Genomic DNA, 18,175 nt, shown 5'->3' on the forward strand with positions numbered 1-18,175 from the left:
GTAGTGACAATAAGCGATTTTCATTTCATTTCATTTTTCACAATGCTTTTGGGAGGCAGATATCCATGACACTGGCACCAGGGGGGCAACATATTACCCTGGAGACATTGCTATGGCCTCACAAACACCTGTCTGTTCCTCTAACTAATTACCTATCATTGCTGCTCTTCCCCTCTTCTTCCTCCCCTCCTGTACAGCTGAGTTGCCCATGCTGCCACAAACGTGGCTCTGACTTCACTCCTCTGAGGAATCAATGCCCTCACAAGTAAACAAAACAGAAAACCAATTAATGAGCAGGACCTCAGGGGACTCCTGCACAATCTGCCTTGTTCTCGCCAATTGTCTGACGATCACACATTCTCTTTTTGCCTGCATGTTTCCAGACTGCAGTGTAACATCTCTCTGAATGTTCTATCGACGTAGCTCTCAGCCTTGTGTATGCACCATGGTGACTCCAGCCGCTGCTTGAACTTCGAAAGTTGGGGCTCAGGTTTCTGCAGCTGGTGCCAATTCTTGCACATATGGTCGTCTCCATCACCAAAAGGGTCCAAAGCTTCCCACGTATTACGTGACATGTATTCTGCATGCCTGAGCTGTCCTGCCATGTCTTAACTTTACTTCACTTACATTCACTCCCTTCACCACCGACAAACAGTGGCAGCAGTGTGTGTGATCAACTAGGTGTACAGCAGGAACTCACCAAGGCTCCTGAAATAGCACCTTCAAACCCACAACTGCTGCCATCCAGAAGGACAAGGGCAGCAGACACAGGGGAATACCACCACCTGGAAATTCCCCTTTCAGCCACTCACCATCCTGACTTGGAAATATCCTGCAGTTCCTTCATGGTCACTGGGTCAAAATCCTGGAACTGCATTTTGGTTTACTTATATTAACTTTATTTTACTTGGCAGTCATAAATCTTACAATTATTGAAAAACCTTGCCAGTACTGATAAACTGAGTAATACTTTTCATACTTTACAAGTTGCAATAAACCTTACTTAAAACACCTCTTTCCCTCGTGCACTGAATTCTCACGTGAACCTAATTCACTACTTACTTGGTCTCCGTGTTTCTCAGATGTAGTCTCCTGATTGTGCTCCCACTACTGTTTATTACAGGATAAATTTTCATCTATAACATGTGCAGTGCAGAATTTTACTTGTATGGGGCAGGATTCTCTAATCCTGGGGCTAAGTGTTGATGCCATCGTAAACGCTGGTGCGTTTTACGACGGTGTCAACAGGCCCCTAGGAGCAGCGTTCTTGTGCCGCACAGGGGACCAGCACGGCACTGGAGACCCTCACTATGCTCCAGCTGCCAATACGGGCATCAGAATGGGCGCTGTGGGTTCGCGCATGCGTGCTACAGCCGGCGCGAGTTTGGCATGCGCACTACGACCAGCGCGAGTTCGCACATGGCCTTCTCCGTGCCGGCCCCGACGCAACGTGGTGGAGAGCTACAGGGGCCTGGCGCGGAGGGACATGGGCCCCCACCAGGATAAGCCCGCCCGCCAATTGGTAGGCCCCGATCGCGGGCCAGGCCACCGTGGAGGTCGGATCCCCCTCCCTCACACCAGACCGCCCCCCCCCGCAACATGAATGCCGAGGCCTGCCAGGTAGAACCATACGAGAACGGCGCCGGAGGAACTCTGCCTAACTCCGCGGGCACTCGGCCCATCGCGCGGGGAGAATCACCGGGGATCGCGCCAGCGCCAATTGCGGCAATTCTCTGGTCACCGGAGAATCGGTGGACCGGCGCCGCGTGAATCGGCGCGGGGTCGGAGAATCCCGCACATGGACTATGTCTCAGAAATTTACTCGTGTGCTCCTGAAAGAGTTTGGAGCCTTCTCGGGCTACAAACTCAACATGAGGAAAAGCGAGATCTTCCCAGTACACCCGCAAGGTGGTGGTGGGGGGGGGGGGGGGGGGGGGGGGGGGGGGGGCAGCACTAAAGGGGCTGCCGTTCAAACAAGTCCGACACAAATTCCGCTACCTGGGGATCCAAATAGCCCATGACTGGAAAGGGATCCACAAATGGAACCTCACCAGCTTGACGGAGGAAGTTAAAAAGGACCTGCAAAGATGGAACACACTCCCACTCTCCCTCGCGGGGAGAGTCCAGACGATCAAAATGAACGTACTGCCCAGGTTCCTCTTCCTGTTTAGATCCATTGCGATCTACATCCCCAAGACCTTTTTCAAAGCGCTGGACAAACTTATCATGGCGTTCGTATGGGGAGGGGGGTAAAAATGCTAGGATCCCAAAGAAGGTCCTACAAAAAACAAAATCCAGGGGGGGCTAGCCCTCCCGAACCTACAATTCTACCACTGGGCGGCAACAGCCGAGCGAGTAAGGGGATGGACCCAGGAGCCAGAAGCCGAGTGGGTGCGTGCGGAGCAGGCCTCCTGCATGGGGACCTCCCTCCGGGCCCTCGCCACGGCAGCACTCCCATCCCCACCCAAAAAACACTCCAGCAGCCCAGTGGTGACAGCCACCCTCCAATCCTGGAACCAGCTGCGGCAGCAATTTAGCCTGACCAAAATGTCGGACAAGGCTCCCATCTGCAACAACCATAGGGTCACACCAGCACTGACTGACGCCACCTTCAAAAGGTGGAGGCAGGACGGGGGGACACTGACAGTCAGGGACCTATACAGGGACGACAGGATCGCAACACTGGACGAACTGACAGAGAAATTTCGGCTAGCCAGGGGGAACGAGCTACGGTACCTGCAGCTCAAAAACTTCTTACGAAAGGAGACAAGGACATACCCACAACCGCCACGACAGACACTACTGGAAGACCTACTGGACGCAAGTATCCTAGAGAAAGGGAACTGTAGCGACATGTATGACCGACTGGTAGAAAGGGACGACACCATACTGGACGCAACAAGAAAGAAATGGGAGGATGACCTGGGGATTGAGATAGGGTGGGGACTCTGGAGCGAAGCACTGCATAGGGTCAACTCCACCTCCACGTGCGCAAGGCTCAGCCTGACGCAACTAAAAGTGGTACATAGAGCCCACTTAACAAGAAACCGTATGAGTAGGTTCTTCCCGGAGGTGGAGGACAGATGTGAACGGTGCCAAAGTGGTCCGGCCAACCATGCCCACATGTTCTGGCCTTGCCCCAGACTTGTGGAGTACTGGACAGCCTTCTTCAAGGCTATGTCCAAAGTGGTGGGGGTGAGGGTGGAGCCATGCCCGATAGTGGCGGTCTTCGGGGTTTCAGACCAGCCAGACCTATTCCTGGGGAGGAGGGCGGACGCCCTTGCCTTTGCCTCCCTGATCGCCCGGCATAGAATCCTGTTTGGCTGGCGGTCAGCAGCACTGCCCAGAGCTGCAGACTGGCTGTCCGACCTCTCGGAATCTCTCCAAATGGAGATAATCAAATTCACCATCTGAGGGTCAGACGACGGCTTCCATAGAACGTGGGAGCCATTCATGCAATTGTTCCGGGACCTGTTTGTGGCCAACGAACAAGAGGAAGAATAGTCGGGTGGCCAAGAATCAGGGGAAAATGGACGGGAAGGTAGCCGGGGGGGGGGGGGGGAGGGCTACGGGTTTGTTTTGGGGGTTTGATGGCAAGCTAAGGCGCAAAACCAAATTGTAAATAAATGCCTATAAACATGTGCCTCGGCCATATTGGGGAATATAAAATATGTATGCCGGTTAAAGGGGGCGGCCACAGTTATTATGAAGATGCGTACTGTAAATATACATGTTAATTTTTGCGTGTTTTTTTTTCTAATAATTTGTAATTTGTTGGATATAAAATATGAAAACGCCATAAAAAACATTTTAAAAAAAATTTACTCGTGCTAAATTTGAAATTGTTTCATTATTTTTCATTGTGAAGGCCATAAATCAGACAAATCCATTAATCTTTAACGGATGGGAAATCATAAGGCTGTGAAATGGGCATGTCCCCAAATTCTTGATATATTTCCAGCTCTGTGTACTGAATCCAGAGATTTATCCAGATAACTACAGCATCAGTGTGAAATCAAGCTGTTTCACACAGGCATCACAGTTGTAGTGTTAATGTATTGTAAGTGTTTATTATAACACTTTCAGTGAGTGAACATTCCTCTTTGGAATTAACAGAAAAAAATGCATTATTGGGTGGCAGCCAATTGTACAAGGAGGCCATATAATGTGGGGCTGGATTTAATCCACAATTATTGTAGCAAAGCAGTTCAAAAATTATGTGATCTGGGATGTAGACTATGTGGTGATCTGATTCAGAAGTAAGAAAAGGTTAATCAACATGATAAATCATCCCACCCATCTCACTGGTGTCATTGTGATCAAACCAACTATTTTATAGTGATTAAAAACATGTAGATGCAATGGGTCCATGGGCATTTTCTGTGTTGTAGGACTCTATGTACATACTAAGAGTTAATTGTGAGAAGGGAAGCACAATAGCACAAGTGGATAGCACTGTGGCTTCACAGCGCCAGGTTCGATTCCCTGCCGGGCCACTGTCTGTGCGGAGTCTGAAAGTTCTCCCCTTGTCTGCCCGGGTGTCCTCCGGGTGCTCCGGTTTCCTCCCACAGTCCAAAGATGTGCGGGTTAGGTGGATTGACCATGATAAATTGCCCATAGTGTCCTAAAAAGTAAGGTTAAGTGGGGGGGGTTGTTGGGTTACGGGTATAGGGTGGATACGTGGGTTTGAGTAGGGTGATCATTGCTCGGCACAACATCGAGAGCCGAAGGGTCTGTTCTGTGCTGCACTGTTCTACTGTTCTAAGGCTCACATTCAAAGTATCGCCTTGCATCATTGAATTTGTTGATTCATGTGGTTGTGGAACCCACCTCTTCATTCACCTGAGGAAGGAGTTGCACTCTGAAAGCTAGTGATTCGAAACAAACCTGTTGGACTTTAACCTGGTGTTGTAAGACTTCTTACTGTGCTCACCCAAGTCCAACGCTGGCGTCTCCACATCGGTGCGACCAATGGTCAGGACATGCTGTTTGATGTGATCTGCCAGTCTTTGGGATGTATGGCCCACATATATGGCATCATACAGGCACTGAAATTCATATATCACATTACTCATTTGTCTGATAGACGGAGGTATTTTGGCTTGGCTTGGAAATTGGCTACCCTGATCACATCAGCAGTACATCATCAAACTCATGGACAGGCCAAAGACCTTCCCTTTCAGCCCTGACAGGGCTCCAGTCTACATTAGGCTACCCTGGAAGTGCAAAGTATGTCGAAAGTTTCAGCAACAAGTGAAGCTAGCTATTTCACGCTGCTACCACACAATCGCAAAATGACTGATATTCACCACTATCAGGATGCTGCCGTCAAGCCAAAAAGATATTCTGCCATCACACAAATCAGTATTGTGATATATGAATTTCAGTGGCAGTGTGCATAGGCACTCTCCCCCTCTCCAAAGACGTGCGGCTTAGGTGTATTGGCCATGATACACCTATATTGCCCTTAGTGATCAAAAAAGGTTAGGAGGGGTTATTGGGTTACGGGGATAGGGTGGAAGTGAGGGTTTAAGTGGGTCGGTGCAGACTCAATGGGCCGAATGGCCTCCTGCACTGTATGTTCTATGTTCTAAGTACCCGGGGTGGGATCCTCCGTCCCCCCGCACCCGTTTTCTGGTGCAACGTGCCCCCCGCTGGCAGCCGGCCAATGATTGTTCCCATTGGGGCACTCCACGCCGTCGGGAAATCTGCGGGCGTGAGTGCGCTGCCGGCGACATAGAGGATCCCGCCGGCGGAGAATCCAGCCCCACATTTAAGGAATGTGAAAGAATCTGTTACATTTGGGATTGCTTTTCCCGAGCAAAGCATTTATTTTTGCCTGTTCAGTGCCAATTGTGGCTTCAGCTCGTCAGCAGGAAATCCCTCTAACTGTGGCCTCGGCGGGGAGAAGCTCCCCTTGGCCAAGAAAAAGTGGCAACGTGCCGTTGGATAGCAGATTGTTTCCCAGCACTGCAGCTTCCGAGAAACACCCGGCTAAACGCCCCGTTCAGAGCAGTTTAACTTCAGTCTGCTGAATTGCCCCCTGGGTGAGAATCCAAAATGCCTTTGGAAATTGCTAAGACTTTCCTAAAGATGGATGAAGTATCTTTGGCTTGTTTATAGAAAGTAACCACGAGTCAGTTAACTGAATTGGCAGATAAATTGGAGCTGGGATTTCCTGCAGGTGTCAGAGAAGTGACATTATTGAAAACTTAGAACACACAGTGCAGAAGGAGGCCATTTGGCCCATCTAGTCTGCATCGACCCACTTAAGCCCTCACAACCACCCTATCCCCGTAACCCAATAACCCCATCTAACCTTTTTGGTCACTAAAGGCAATTTATCATGGCCAATCCACCTAACCTGCATATCTTTGGACTGTGGGAGGAAACCGGAGCACCCGGAGGAAACCCATGCAGACATGGGGAGTATGTGCAGACTCCGCACAGACAGTGACCCAGCGGGGAATCGAACCTGGGACCCTGGCGCTGTGAAGCCACAGTGCTATCCACTTGTACTACCGTACTTTGGGGAACATTTCTCATTGCACGGGCTGTCAGATAGACCAAGTATTTTGAAAAGTGAGGAAATTGAATTAATTGAATTTCAATTACAAATGAAACAATTGGAAATGCAGGAGAAAGAAAGGGAAAAGGAGAGAGCTTTTCAAAAGGAAATTGAAATCAGAAAATTGATGTGGAAGAAGAAAGATTAGCAATGGCAGAAAGAGAAAAGGAGAAAGATAGGGCGGGATTCTCAGTTTCTAAGTGTTGACGTTGGGGCAGGATTTGTGGACTTACACGACAGCAAAACTGCCGCCGTACCTGGACTGATTACGTGACAGTGGAGGGGCTAGCACTGTCGCCGCATGGAACACAATTGATTCCAATGAATAACGGTGTGGGATTCGCCAGATCCGTGATTGACACTCTGGAGGCTCACAAGCTGCAGGCGCACATACACATTACAGCCCCCACACACAATCAGCCCAGCCAACAAGATAGCACTGGTTGTGCTGGAGCGTGTCCATACAGCTGATGGGTCGGCTGGGGCCAGTGCGCACCCAGGGGGGGAGAACAGAGGGCACCCAGGGGGGGTGGCCTGGGAGGGTGGAGAGACACCTATATGACCCGTGGCCCTAAGTTCACAGTGGGCTGTCAGCGGGATGCGCAGCTGCATGCCTGTCTTGCTGCCTACGGCAATGGTGTTCCGTATCTTTCCACGCCGACCACAGAGCCCACCTCCTGGCCACCCCCGCTACTCCCCCAGCTCTGGCAGAAGCCCCCGGCGAGCAGCACAACTGTCAGAAAACTGGCGATGTTGGACACTTTCCGTACTCCCTCTCTCTCCTTCAACAAACACCAGGCTGGTTTCACAATTTTTAAAAGCACACGTGAACCGTGTCGTCAGGAACTCGGCCCAGTGGAGGAGGAGAATCGTGGATGCCCAAGAAATATCGGGTCAGACCCGCTAATAACATGTAAACGGTGTTTACTGTATGTGTGTTCTGGAACGCATGGGCACCGCTGTCGAGGTGACCGAGAATCCAATTTGGGGTCAAATCGGCGCTCACCGCAATTTTGGTGTCGAACCAATTCTCCGCCCAATCACGTTTTGTGATTTCGGTGTCGGCCAACGGAGAATCTCGCCCAGAGAATTTCAGCTTAAAATGCTGGCAATTAACAAAGGGACATGACAGCTGGTTGAGGAAGGAAGTAGTTCTCGACATGAACTTAGTGGAGAAATGTTTAAATTTAAACAGCTCTTCCAAAATTTGAGGACAAGGATTTTTTATTTATTTTGTCATGGTAGCTAAACAGATGATACGGCCAAAGAAATGTTTTGCATTACGTTTACAAAGTTGATTGGTAGGTAGAGCTAGTGAGGTGTACACATCATTGTCAGAAGAGATAACTGTTGATTATGATGTAGTGCAGAAAGCTATCCTTAATGCATATAATTTGGTCACTGAGGCATACAGGCTGAAATTTCAAAACAAATAAAAACAGACTGGACAAACTCATATGGAATACAAGAGGGTGAAGCAAAATAATTTTGACAGTTGTCTACGGGCGTTAAAGATAGAAAAAACATACTTAGAGAGGTGATTCTCTTGGAAGAATTTGAAGATTCACTTTCCTTGGTCATTAGACACATGTTGAGGAACAAAAGGTTAAAACTGCAAAACAGACTGGAAAACTAGCTGATTATTATGAACTGATCCATAAAACCAAAACTTTTTCCCATCATGCTTTTAAACATGAAAAGGATAGAAAGTAGGAAGGAAAACTGAAAACAAATAGTCAAAAATGAGATGGAACAGTTGGGAATGGTCAGGAAACTTCTCCTCAGATGAAAAAGGAAGTTCACCTGAGGGTGGAAGTGATATTCAGTGGCTTAAATGTTTCCATTGTACAAAGTGGGACATATTAGAGCAGATTGCTGGAATTACTGGATACTGAGAGTGGATCACGTGGCATATCTCACTTCCAGTGATGGCATACTGCTGTCCTTTAAAAGCAGATTACAACATACGCCTTTCTTTTTAATTATACTTTTCCCCCTTCCAAAGAAGTACAACTATTTGTAATGCATGATTTGTTACCATTATGTAAGTGTAATCTATGAGTGAAGTGTAATAATAATCTGCTGGCATACCCTGATTAGCCTGTTAAAATGATCTGGAGGTTTTCTTAATAGCTCACAGTGACCTGTAGGGTTGTTATTCTTGAATGTTATTCCTGGTTGAATTTGGGTATTGTCCTCAATACAATAGGAATGTGATGTGGTTGAGGACCTGATTTGTCCTTGGCTATGCCTCACCATTGTGCCTTTATGTGTCATGCATGAGTATGAAAGTTCACGGTGTAAGGGGTGGCATATTAGCATAGATAAATGGGGAGTATGCATAAATGAGTCTTTTCCTGATGTGATGAGTGGAGTCTTATGTGCCTGTGCTGGGGCCTCAACCTTTTACAGTTTTTAATCAATGACTTAGATGAAGAGAGCAAAGGCACGGTAGCTAAATTTTCAGATGACAGAAAGATAGATGGGAAAGTATGTTGAGAATCTTATTTGAATATAGAATCGTATTTGAATATATTGCCATGTAATTATCAGGCCCCTACAGAAAGAGGGCCTCCATGTGAACCTGCTCATGGGCCTGGCCAAATCTGTTGTTCACAGGTCCAGACAGTGGGCGATCGACTGGGTTGTTTGGCTTGAGTGTTTGCTCCCACCCTACTGTGGCTACATTCATGATTGGGTGGCCTTGGAGAGGGAGCATGCAGTGTCTGCCAGCATGATTGAGGCCTTCCATGCCCGGTGGTTACTGCAGGGACTGGGGTGTTTTATTGACCCACACAATCACATTTTAGTTTAATGCTTTAAGTTTCCTTTGTGATTTTTGGTTGATGCAGTATCCCTTTAAGGAACTGCTCCTTTAATTTGTACTTCAGCTTGTTTGATTTAGCTTAATTGTTTGTTTTGCTCAAGAGAGTATAAATGGACACAGACTCAAAAGAGTATAAACAATGAACTGTTAAACACCTTTAATGATCTTTCCAGGCAAACCAAAAAAACTGAAAATAGCACTGTGCGCGCATGACAGTCGTGCTTGACGTATTGTGCAATTGTCGCATAATGGGCTACTTGGTAAAGCAGTTGAAGATGATGATGAATCAGTGCCAAGGTCATGAAAGAGGTTGGATGTGATTTTGGCGTGGTTCTTTGTGCTGACTTGGAATTGCTCTTGACATGCCACTCACATCTTGAAGACAACTTCAGTGTCATTGTTCATAATCGGCCAATAGGATGACTCTCTTGCAAGTCTCTTCATCCAATCTGTGCCCATGTGTGAGTGATGATATTGTTGAAGAATATCAAGTCACAAAGATGATTATCTGCCTGACTAAAAATGACTGCTTGGGAGGTGCCTGGCTCTTTCTGCTAAGGCCAAAATTGTCTCACATGTTCATGGACATGTTGAATTAAATCAGGCCATCCTTTGTTGATGGTTTTTCACCTTTTCTGTAGTGTAGAATGTTTCGCTGTTTCTTCTTGTAGCTGCTGATATTTATATTGCACAAAATGTACCAGATCAATTGATGGATTTGCATTCTCCAGCAATCGTAGTAACATTCTAGATATTCTGATATTAGTTCATGGATGGAGGTGATGGGAGTAGTTTCAGAGGTGCATCTGCCATACGAGCATGATTCCATAGATTGCCATTGATGTAAGGTCATGGCATGCCGTTCGTCAGGCCCTAAGTCTCCATAGACGTAGAACATCTGGGACGTTTGTGCTTGCACTCCAAAACTATGGATCCCGCACATGGAATTAGTGAACCATCCTATGCTGTACGTTGCGCAGTAGTAAATTTCACTTTGACATTTCCAAGATGATGGAATGTCCTTTAGCATCCACAGAGGTAGTATGTTGACACTTACCCTAATTCAATTTTGGCCAATCACGAATTGTTGCCAAGTTTACTTGGACCGATAATTCGAGTCTTTGAAAACACTTCAGATGGTGCGATGGTATCTATGTTTTCCAAGAGGTTAATGGTGTGAAATATATGTTCACTGCTCTTTGTTTCATCGTGCACATCATTATCATTATCTATTTGTCAATCACCTCATATACATGTTTCCGCCGGGATACCGAATGGTAATTTGTACTGCTTGAAGATACCCATTGTGTACAGTCTGTTTGGATCAGTACATGGCTCTTTGTAGCTGCATCTGTCATTGCTCTAGTGCACTACCTCTGGCAGTAGCCCTTTCTGCCACATAACTTGCAGAATTGTTGGTAAGCTGGGCATTTCCTTCTTGTATGCAGAAGGTCACACCTATCACATTATTTGTTAGGTTTGGGTGTGCTAGTGAATGTGTCAACAATTGAGGAATTGTGTTTAGGACCTATGAGCTAAATAGCTGTTCGATGCTATACATTTTAGGCTGGTCTAGCATATCTTTCTGGAACACTTCCATGGGAATGGTGGTGATCACTAACTGAACAGGGGTGTCTGCTGGCTCCATGTTTGAGAAATTGCATTACAGACCCTTTTCTCTGCATCTGCTTATAAAGTGGGCTATGGATTCTGTAGGTTGTTGTCAAAATTACATGAACTCTAGTTGATGAATGCAGAAGTTTAATCTAATTCTGAACCAGTCTTTTAATGTAGTCCACATCTTTTAGGTGTCCTATAGCTCCTCTGCTGAAATACTGACGTGTTCAGTCTGTGTCAACCATCATTCCCAATTGCTTGGTGAATCTTTATAGATCGTTGCCTGGTACAGAAAACACTAGAATCAAGAAACCATGGGCTGTATTCTCCGTAGCCCGATGCCAAAATCGTGATCAGCGATCGGGCGGAGAATAGATTCCGATGTCGGGAGCCAGCGCTGGTTTGGCACCTGCCCGCCATGCTCCACCCCCCTCCAAACTGGCATCATCATGCCATTTCAACGCCAGTGGTGCGGCAACAGCTGGCCCACCTGCGATGCTCCGCCCCCAATGGGCCGAGTTCCCGACGGCGCGGGCCACGTGTGGTCCCGGCGGTGGGGAACTCAGCGTGCTGGCTGGGGACAGTGTCCAGCGCCGCCGTACTCATCCAGAATCCATGCCGCTGACTGGGGCGGCTTCTGCTAGGGCTGGTGGGGAGTGGCCAGGGGGTGGGCTGTGCAATCGCGGTTGGCGGGTTAGGGTTCGAGCATGGCTGGCGCCATGTTTTATGGCGCGACCGGTGCAGGTCGCAGCCCTGCGCCCCGATTTTCCTGTTGTGAACCTCCTGCGGATTCTCCATTCGTGCCAGCACTTGGCCTCAGAAACGGAGAATCCAGCCCCATACCTCTGAACATTGTTTGAAGATTTTGAATTTGGATAGTAAGTCAGCTACATCCCAATTCTAACTGGAGAATTTTGTGGATATTTTGATAATATCCCTTTGACCTTCCCTCTCCTATGGTACCTGGGATGAGTGTCACTGTAGCCGCTTTTGTGGGATTTTCTGAAACTCCATCTGTTATTATCACAGCTTTCTCTAGCCCGAATTTTTATGACATTTTGGGTTAATTTTGTTTGACTCTCCCTTGCTCACTATCGATCCACTCACACCCTGGCCACTCGCTTTTCCTGACTGAGCTAACCCCGTGCTGATCCTCTCAACTCACTGTCTCACTCATGGAACTAATAGGCTATGTGCTGCAATCTTGCCACAAGAGATTTGGTTACTAGATCTTCATTTGAGCACTAACCCAGCTTGTGTCTTCAAAGCTCTTCTTTGAAAGCAACATTCCCAACACTCTCCAATGCTTAGAATTTGTTACAGTCGGACCAAATTATCGAGGGTTGTCTCGTGCCATGTCGCATGTTTACCATGTCATTTGTACCTGTATGCAATCTTGCTGCCATGGGGTTTGACTGCTGCTGAACAACATGGGCGAGATTTTCTGGCCGTTCACGCTGGGGGGATCTAGGGTGGCACAGTAGCAAGGTGGTTAGCACTGTTGCTTCAAGGCACCAGGTACCTGGGTTCGATTCCCGGCTTGGGTCACTGCCTGTGCGGAGTCTGCATGTTCTCCCCGTGTCTGTGTGGGTGCTTCAGTTTCATCCCACAAGTCCCAAAAGACGTGCTTGAATTGGACATTCTGAATTTTCCCTCAGTGTAGTGTGGCGACTTGGGGATTTTCACAGTAACTCCATTGCAGTGTTAATGTAAGCCTACTTGTGACACGAATGAAGATTATTACTGGCCCGCCGACTGTGCACCCTCACTGCAGGCTTCGCGGCAGCAAGTGATGCATTCATCAGGAAACCAGAAGATCCCACCACAGGCCACTGGAAAGCCTCCCTCGCTGCTGCAGAACACACTGCAGAGGGAGAGGAAAATCCTGCCCCATGTTTACAATTACATAAAGACACCAATCACTCATAACGTATGGTGTAAATATGCTGTGGGTTCATTTATTGAGACGAGACACATGAGGAAGTTTCTACATGGATAGAAAGATTGAAGATTTCACAATAGAGCTGTGTGTACTGTGTTCTGTTCTCAGGCCAAAGTGAAACTAAGAGTGGATAACATGACACATTTTCGTTCTGAAGATGGCATGCTGCTAACCCTTAAATGCATATTACATCAAAATAACGTGCACAGGTTGGCCATCTGTTGCTTTCTTCCCCATTCAGATGAACTGTTGACCAGTAGCCTGTAGATAGGGCGTAGAAGTTTTAAAAAATCAATCAGGCTGTAAGCTATCATGGTCTGTGGGTGGAGGTTTACCTGTCACCTTGTCCACCACATGTCCAGTTCTTCCTCTTGAATGAAAGTCAGGGCTTTTGTATTGAGCGTCCTTCTAACAGTCAACATCATAGAATCCCTACAGTGCAGAAGGAGGCCATTTGGCCATTGAGTCTGCACCGGACGTTGGAAAGTGCACCCGACTTAAGCCCACGTCTCCACCCTATCCTTATAATCCAGTAACCCTCCCTAACCTTTTGGACACAAAGGGGGAGTTTAGCATGACCAATCCACCTAACTTGCACATCTTTGGACATGTGCTAGATGTTGTCTTTATTCTGTGGGCAGGATGAAATATCCCGTTGTAGAATCTGCTCAATCTTTGTTCACTCCACCTGATTATATACCAGGTAGTTGACATAATAATCTATCCTAAGGAGAAAAGTATGGAGAATTTCAGGCAAACAGGTGCAAAAAAGGTTGTGAAATAACTCAATTTTTAAAAAACTGAAATTATGAGGAGAAGCTTTGGCCAAGCGCACAAGGATAATGAAATAGTGAGGAGTTCTTCTGTGCAGAAGTGGGACATATTCATTGTTTTGCCATAATGATCCAAAATAATTATACTACTGCTCCCCTGATTGATTTAACAAATTATTATTTTAAAAATAAATTTAAAGAACGTAATCAATTTTTTGCTATTAAGGGGCAATTTAGCGTGTTCAATCCACCTACCCTGCACATCTTTTGGGTTGTGGGGGCGAGACCCACGCAAACACGGGGAGAATGTGCAAACTCCACACGGACAGTGACCCAGAGCCGGAATCGAACCTGGGACTTCGGCGCCGTGAGACTGTAGTGCTACCATTGCGTCACCGTGCTGCCCGATTTAACAAAAGAAGCTTCTATAACTTCTTTATCCCTCACAGAAATGTTTACTCATTCATATAAAGCCGCTTAATGAGTAGGTGAACATACAGAACAACATTTATGGTCAGATTTACATAGTTCAAACAGTACAGTTTGTCCCTGGCAGGAATGTTACAATCTTTTTGATTTAAGGTAGTCTTGTCAACCACTCCTCCAGCACTCTCCTTTGAACAATCTTTAATAGCCAGAGTCCACTGCTTATGTCCCACATTCTTTGGTGTTTGCTTGTAACGTGAAACTTCTAGATGGATAATGAATCATTGTTCGCTGTCTCCCCAGACATAGCATGATATTATTCAATGAACCAAACAGTCAGCACATCTTAATATTTTGAACAAATACTTGTAACTAAACTCAGGATCCAAGTGTCAGCATTGCTTTTGCAGTTAAGATACATATATATGAAAACTAAATGTATCCCATTCACTTTCTCTAAACCAAAGTAGCTGATAAACAACTCCATAACTGTGTTATAGTCAGTAGTATTTAAAACTGTGAATTGGTTTCAACCATTTTAGAATGATGAAGGTATGAGGTTGTTAGCAGGTAATACAATTCTTGGCTGTAGTTACTAAAGTATTAAACCACCTAAGCTTTCAGGTGATGTCCAGATACCTACTCATTAGCGTTCTACGGGATCTTGCTATTGCGGTCTAACACAAATATTTCACCCGTCAATATATCAAAATGTTATTGTTATTGTGGTATTGTGTGAAGCAAATAATGGCATGATGGGAAAACTAGTCAAGTCTTCTTGGTACAATTGAATTTAACCTAAGACACAGATTCATAATACACATAGACAGCATGTCCTGAGAGTCTAGATAAGGCTTGGAACTAGAAGTAGTCTCAATATACGATAAGCTAAAAAACTGTCTCTGCCTGTATGTAAACAAGTTTGTCCAGTTCTTAAAACAAAGACAAGATAATGATATGAAACTCAAGCCCCCTGGAGGTCAGCAAGGTGACGCCATTGTAACGATTATTACTTATGTTTTACTTTCAATCAAATTCCTGACCAAGCTGTATTCATGTTATCTTGATCCTATAATGTATAAGAATCGCCTTCTTTTCCTGTACGATCGCAGACTTGGGACGGACTCCGCAGTTTGTAATTGACTGCCTTCCGACTTTCCAAGTATCAGCCAATTTCTGCTAGCAGTTCTAATTAGTGAATAAAGTTCAGTTTTGCTTATCTAATGAATGCTGTTTGAATTTCTCTATCACAGTCAAGACGCGGGGAAAATATAAAATACAACATTATGATCGTGTCAGAAATTGAGATAGAATTCAAGGCATTCACTGCTGTTAATTAGTCCAAATTGAGTTTCTGGTAGGTTTCAATATAAAGAACTTGAATTCATGACAACCTTTGTAGTTGCTTTATTTGCAGAGCACCACCTTCAATCCCAGTGGTAGCAATTCTTCTGCAAAAAAGCCATTCTTGAGATGAGTCTTTGTATAGAGAAACAAAACTGCACAGCAATGTGTAAAATCGCTATGCATTGTAAAATTAAATATTAATAGCGAGTAATTGTGTTTAATCCGTTCTGTTTATGCATTAAAATAGTTAGTAAATTATCTTTTTAGCTGTGTTAAGGGCATGGCTGATGGTAAATCCCAGAAGGGATGTTCAAATCGCAGAAGGAAAACTTGAAACAGCTACCCTCAGCTGTGTTTGCAATTTTTATAATATTAGGAGAGTTTTGAAATCTGAAAGAATGTCTCCGACTCTTTGTGATGATTTTTTGTTTTTTGTTTTTTAACAGACAATTTTATTGAGGTATTTTTGGCATTGTAAACAGTAACAATATACATTAGTGTGTAAATACCAATTACAAAAAACATAGTGCAAATACTTTGTGATGATTTTAATAAAGTAAATGTTTATTAAGAAAATAGAACAAAAAACTGTAAAGTAAACCTGAAGTACACTTAACTAATAATGGCTTTACACAGTATCACCAGTTTCAAACAATCTTAACTACCTTCAGAGCTAACTCTCCCCAATCTGTTCCACAACACCTTATAGATATTAATATCTATAAAAAATCCAGTAACATTTACCACACAGTGTGTTGTTACGGCCGCTTGGGCTAGTACGTGGTAAGGTCCAGCCCCACTTGATCAGAAGTCACAATATAATTGAAATTAACAAATAATTCTTAGAAAATACGCAAAATCTTTGGTCTGTGGCTTCCCAATAACTAGTCACCAGGTTTGTAAACTTAAACACAATTAAGTTTTATTAATAAGTATAATTTTTTATTAACAATAAGTATAATTCAATATGCCGCAAATACAACTGGTTAACTATTATCATAGACGTTATTATCATAGAATTTACAGTGCAGAAGGAGGCCATTCGGCCCATCGAGTCTGCACCGGCTCTTGGAAAGAGCACCCTACCCAAGGTCAACACCTCCACCCTATCCCCATAACCCAGTAACCCCACCCAACACTAAGGGCAATTTTGGACACTGAGGGCAATTAATCATGGCCAATCCACCCTAACCTGCACATCTTTGGACTGTGGGAGGAAACCGGAGCACCCGGAGGAAACCCACGCACACACGGGGAGGATGTGCAGACTCCGCACAGACAGTGACCCAAGCCGGGAATCGAACCTGGGACCCTGGAGCTGTGAAGCAATTGTGGTATCCACAATGCTACCATGCTGAATTCCTAACCCCCCCCCACTTAACTCACCCCACTCACTGTACACAGACAAGACATGCAAACACAGAGGTGAAATAGGGTTGTAAAATAATGATTACAGTAAAAGGATAAAGGTCTTTGTTTTAGATGGCCATCTTCCAGTGCACCTTTCTTCAACCCCCAGTCTAGGCTTTCAGTTGGAGGTTTTTTATTTTCAGTCTGTAATAGTTTTCACTGTAGAATCATCCAGGTCTCAAAAACCTCACTGCATGTTCGGGAAACAGCAGATAGGCAGTATTTCTGAAGAGAGAGTGACAGACACTCACAGCTGCTCTTCTCAGCATCCAGAATCAGACTCTCACTTCCTGCATCCTCATCCCATTCAGGTAGGACCTAATCACTGTCTGTCACCAGGCAGAATACAGCCTTTTGCTGCATTGTTGGCCATCAGCCAACCAAAAGAATCCCTCCAATCTCTCAAGTGCCAAAAAGTCGGGCCTTTTCTGTTCAGAAGCTAAACCTCCATAGCACAGTATACTATATACCAGACAAGTTCCTGTGAGTCTTTCCAGAAACATGGACATGTAATCCAACATTGAGGATTTGTCCTCTTGTTTCAGAAACACCTCTTTCATCAATTGTAATGGACTCCGTATTTATGGCCAAAAACCAACTAAAATGGGCTAAACCCAGTAGATTTGTTCGGAGAATCTCTAGTGGCAAATGGTAAATCTGATGATATCTCTCCAAAGCTCCCTGGGATGACATGCGGTCGATTTCAACTGTTTGATACCCAAACCACAAATTATGTCCTGGAACTTTTAAACATGATATTAGAACCCTGATCGGATTGTACTTCGACGGGTAGATCATAGCATGTGAAAAACTGTGCCACTTCTACCTTCTACCTTTCTCCACTTCTACCTCAACTGTAATGGCTTGCAAAGGTAAAGCTTTCAGAAAACGAGTAGTCATATCCATGACCGTAAGAATGTACTGATGCCCTGTCTGCGTTTACGCAATGGCTCTACACAATTTACCAATACCCAACTAAATGAATCTTCAAACACTGGCCTGGGTATTAAAGGTGCAGGTTTGATCACATTACCTGACAGGTATGAAAGGGTCTACAGATTGCATTGCATCCTGATGCAGTCCGGGCCAGGAAGAATGCCTGTTGACTGATGCCTGAGTTTTCTGAATTCCCACATGTCCTGCCATTGGTATCTCATGTGCTGTCCACAGTACTTGCCCACAGTATTTGGGTGGTATCACTATCTGATGAACAACTGTCCATTCCTTGTCCACGGGTCTATGAGGATGTCGCCATTCAGCCTCAA

General features: G+C 45.4%; 1 protein-coding gene across 6 annotated transcripts in view; it reads left to right on the plus strand.

The window, feature by feature from the left end:
* LOC119969596 (DNA (cytosine-5)-methyltransferase 3B-like) overlaps positions 1-18,175 on the plus strand; it is a 307,538-nt gene that overhangs the window by 142,146 nt on the left and 147,217 nt on the right. The window lies entirely within an intron of this gene.

Source organism: Scyliorhinus canicula, chromosome 7, assembly GCF_902713615.1.
Source record: "Scyliorhinus canicula chromosome 7, sScyCan1.1, whole genome shotgun sequence".
Classification (NCBI taxonomy): domain Eukaryota; kingdom Metazoa; phylum Chordata; class Chondrichthyes; order Carcharhiniformes; family Scyliorhinidae; genus Scyliorhinus; species Scyliorhinus canicula.